Source organism: Oncorhynchus gorbuscha, linkage group LG26 (assembly GCF_021184085.1).
Source record: "Oncorhynchus gorbuscha isolate QuinsamMale2020 ecotype Even-year linkage group LG26, OgorEven_v1.0, whole genome shotgun sequence".
Lineage (NCBI taxonomy): Eukaryota > Metazoa > Chordata > Actinopteri > Salmoniformes > Salmonidae > Oncorhynchus > Oncorhynchus gorbuscha.
The window spans coordinates 25822509-25827451 of NC_060198.1; the positions used below are offsets into that span (position 1 = coordinate 25822509).

Genomic DNA, 4943 nt, shown 5'->3' on the forward strand with positions numbered 1-4943 from the left:
TATCAAAGATAATTGCGTAATTATCGTATTTCGCCGTCCTAACGTAGTCTTCACTAGCCAGCTAGCTAACGTCCACTGATTAGCTGCACTGGAGAAACTATTACACTCAACTGAACGACTTGATTAGTGTAGTGTTAGCTAGCTACATAGCTGTCTTTGCTGTCTTCGTATCATCGTATCCAAGATAATTGTGTTGTTTAGGTTTAGAGTGTGTAGTCTTAGAGTGATTATCTTAATTTACCGAGGTTAGCTAGCCAGCTATTTGTCGTCCTTAACGTAGGTGACTCTGCTAGCTAGCCAACAGCTAGCCGACGTCTACCGAATAGACTCACAACCCGGTCGCATTCACAGGTAGTATCACATTTTCACTTCATTTCATTACAGTACAACGGTTTGATTTGTTTGATCGTAGCTAGCTACATAGCTAGCTACATAGCCGTCTTTGTATCAAAGATAATTGTGTAGTCTAGAGCGATTTTCTAGGTTCGCTAGCCAGCTATTGTCGTTCTTTTAACGCAATGTAACGTAAACAACACTGCTAGCTAGCCAGCTAGCCCCCGAATAGCAACACTGCAGAAACTATTTCACTCAACGGAACGACTTGATTAGTGTAGTGTCAACAACACACCCACTGCCAGCTGGCCTACTTCAGCAGTACTGTATCATTTTAATCATTTTAGTCAATAAGATTCTTGCTACGTAGCTTAACTTTCTGAACATTCGAGACGTGTAGTCCACTTGTCATTCCAATCTCCTTTGCATTAGCGTAGCCTCTTCTGTAGCCTGTCAACTATGTGTCTGTTTATCCCTGTTCTCTCCTCTCTGCACAGACCATACAAACGCTCCACACCGCGTGGCCGCGGCCACCCTACTCTGGTGGTCCCAGCGTGCACGACCCACGTGGAGTTCCAGGTCTCCGGTAGCCTCTGGAACTGCCAATCTGCGGTCAACAAGGCAGAGTTCATCTCAGCCTATGCCTCCCTCCAGTCCCTCGACTTCTTGGCACTGACGGAAACATGGATCACCACAGACAACACTGCTACTCCTACTGCTCTCTCTTCGTCCGCCCACGTGTTCTCGCACACCCCGAGAGCGTCTGGTCAGCGGGGTGGTGGCACCGGGATCCTCATCTCTCCCAAGTGGTCATTCTCTCTTTCTCCCCTTACCCATCTGTCTATCGCCTCCTTTGAATTCCATGCTGTCACAGTTACTAGCCCTTTCAAGCTTAACATCCTTATCATTTATCGCCCTCCAGGTTCCCTCGGAGAGTTCATCAATGAGCTTGATGCCTTGATAAGCTCCTTTCCTGAGGACGGCTCACCTCTCACAGTTCTGGGCGACTTTAACCTCCCCACGTCTACCTTTGACTCTTTCCTCTCTGCCTCCTTCTTTCCACTCCTCTCCTCTTTTGACCTCACCCTCTCACCTTCCCCCCTACTCACAAGGCAGGCAATACGCTCGACCTCATCTTTACTAGATGCTGTTCTTCCACTAACCTCATTGCAACTCCCCTCCAAGTCTCCGACCACTGCCTTGTATCCTTTTCCCTCTCGCTCTCATCCAACACCTCCCACACTGCCCCTACTCGGATGGTATCGCGCCGTCCCAACCTTCGCTCTCTCTCCCCCGCTACTCTCTCCTCTTCCATCCTATCATCTCTTCCCTCCGCTCAAACCTTCTCCCACCTATCTCCTGATTCTGCCTCCTCAACCCTCCTCTCCTCCCTCTCTACATCCCTTGACTCTCTATGTCCCCTATCCTCCAGGCCAGCTCGGTCCTCCCCTCCCGCTCCGTGGCTCGATGACTCATTGCGAGCTCACAGAACAGGGCTCCGGGCAGCCGAGCGGAAATGGAGGAAAACTCGCCTCCCTGCGGACCTGGCATCCTTTCACTCCCTCCTCTCTACATTTTCCTCCTCTGTCTCTGCTGCTAAAGCCACTTTCTACCACGCTAAATTCCAAGCATCTGCCTCTAACCCTAGGAAGCTCTTTGCCACCTTCTCCTCCCTCCTGAATCCTCCTCCCCCTCCCCACCCCTCCTCCCTCTCTGCAGATGACTTCGTCAACCATTTTGAAAAGAAGGTCGACGACATCCGATCCTCGTTTGCTAAGTCAAACGACACCGCTGGTTCTGCTCACACTGCCCTACCCTGTGCTCTGACCTCTTTCTCCCCTCTCTCTCCAGATGAAATCTCGCGTCTTGTGACGGCCGGCCGCCCAACAACCTGCCCGCTTGACCCTATCCCCTCCTCTCTTCTCCAGACCATTTCCGGAGACCTTCTCCCTTACCTCACCTCGCTCATCAACTCATCCCTGACCGCTGGCTACGTCCCTTCAGTCTTCAAGAGAGCGAGAGTTGCACCCCTTCTGAAAAAACCTACACTCGATCCCTCCGATGTCAACAATTACAGACCAGTATCCCTTCTTTCTTTTCTCTCCAAAACTCTTGAACGTGCCGTCCTTGGCCAGCTCTCCCGCTATCTCTCTCTGAATGACCTTCTTGATCCAAATCAGTCAGGTTTCAAGACTAGTCATTCAACTGAGACTGCTCTCCTCTGTATCACGGAGGCGCTCCGCACTGCTAAAGCTAACTCTCTCTCCTCTGCTCTCATCCTTCTAGATCTATCGGCTGCCTTCGATACTGTGAACCATCAGATCCTCCTCTCCACCCTCTCCGAGTTGGGCATCTCCGGCGCGGCCCACGCTTGGATTGCGTCCTACCTGACAGGTCGCTCCTACCAGGTGGCGTGGCGAGAATCTGTCTCCTCACCACGCGCTCTCACCACTGGTGTCCCCAGGGCTCTGTTCTTGGCCCTCTCCTATTCTCGCTATACACCAAGTCACTTGGCTCTGTCATAACCTCACATGGTCTCTCTTATCATTGCTATGCAGACGACACACAATTAATCTTCTCCTTTCCCCCTTCTGATGACCAGGTGGCGAATCGCATCTCTGCATGTCTGGCAGACATATCAGTGTGGATGACGGATCACCACCTCAAGCTGAACCTCGGCAAGACGGAGCTGCTCTTCCTCCCGGGGAAGGACTGCCCGTTCCATGATCTCGCTATCACGGTTGACAACTCCATTGTGTCCTCCTCCCAGAGCGCCAAGAACCTTGGCGTGATCCTGGACAACACCCTGTCGTTCTCAACCAACATCAAGGCGGTGGCCCGTTCCTGTAGGTTCATGCTCTACAACATCTGCAGAGTACGACCCTGCCTCACACAGGAAGCGGCGCAGGTCCTAATCCAGGCACTTGTTATCTCCCGTCTGGATTACTGCAACTCGCTGTTGGCTGGGCTCCCTGCCTGTGCCATTAAACCCTTCAACTCATCCAGAACGCCGCAGCCCGTCTGGTGTTCAACCTTCCCAAGTTCTCTCACGTCACCCCGCTCCTCCGTTCTCTCCACTGGCTTCCAGTTGAAGCTCGCATCCGCTACAAGACCATGGTGCTTGCCTACGGAGCTGTGAGGGGAACGGCACCTCAGTACCTCCAGGCTCTGATCAGGCCCTACACCCAAACAAGGGCACTGCGTTCATCCACCTCTGGCCTGCTCGCCTCCCTACCACTGAGGAAGTACAGCTCCCGCTCAGCCCAGTCAAAACTGTTCGCTGCCCTGGCCCCCAATGGTGGAACAAACTCCCTCACGACGCCAGGACAGCGGAGTCAATCACCACCTTCCGGAGACACCTGAAACCCCACCTCTTTAAGGAATACCTAGGATAGGTTAAGTAATCCCTCTCACCCCACCCCCCTAAGTTTTAGATGCACTATTGTTAAGTGACTGTCCCACTGGATGTCATAAGGTGAATGCACCAATTTGTAAGTCGCTCTGGATAAGAGCGTCTGCTAAATGACTTAAATGTAATGTAAATGTAAAGTGACTGTTCCACTGGATGTCATAAGGTGAATGCACCAACTTGTAAGTCGCTCTGGATAAGAGCGTCTGCTAAATGACTTAAATGTAAATGTAAATGTAAAATAGTGTCATCCATTTTCACCTCACAAAGAAACTCTCTAATCTCAAATCAAATCACATTTATTTATATAGCCCTCCGTACATCAGCTGATATCTCAAAGTGCTGTAAAGAAACCCAGCCAAACAGCAAGCAATGCAGGTGTAGAAGCATGGTGGCTAGGAAAAACTTCCTAGAAAGGCCAAAACCTAGGAAGAAACCTAGAGAGGAACCAGGATATGTGGGGTGGCCAGTCCACTTCTGTCTGTGCCGGGTGGAGATTATAACAGAACATGGCCAAGATGTTAAAATGTTCATGCATGGTCAAATAATAATAATCACAGGCAGAACAGTTGAAACTGGAGCAGCAGCATGGCCAGGTGGACTGGGGACAGCAAGGAGTCATCATGTCAGGTAGTCCTGAGGCATGGTCCTAGGGCTCAGGTCCTCCGAGAGAGAGAGTGAAAGAGAGAATTAGAGAGAGCATACTTAAATTCACACCGGATAGGACAGGAGAAGTACTCCAGATATAACAAACTGACCCTAGCCCCCCGACACATAAACTACTGCAGCATAAATACTGGAGGCTGAGACACTAATAGTTGACACTAATAGAAAATGCCTGACCCTAAAGTATTTGAATATCCCCTGTACAAAGGTCCATCTTATCACATCACAACCACCGTCCGGAAGCTGAAGTGCTGTTTTACAGTGTTCCGGAACAGAGAATTAAAGACTCACCTTAACTTTCATACCTCATTGTTTCAGGATCAGACAAGCAAAATAGTACAGGGGCCATACTGTACCTCTGTGCTAACATCACTACCTGATTAATTCTGTCTACAGAAAATATGGGAGAATACAAAAGTGAACCAGAATCATCCTCCCTCTTTACTTTTTTTTGTTTTGTTTTTTTGTTTTGAATTTTACCCCGTTTTCTCCCCAATTTCGTGGTATCCAATTGTTTTAGTAGCTACTATCTTGT

The 4943-nt window shown here is 49.8% G+C and overlaps 1 pseudogene; it reads left to right on the forward strand.

Moving 5' to 3' along the window:
- Nucleotides 1–2627: 2627 nt before the first annotated feature.
- Nucleotides 2628–3728, forward strand: LOC124016090 (annotated as a pseudogene).
- Nucleotides 3729–4943: the final 1215 nt, after the last annotated feature.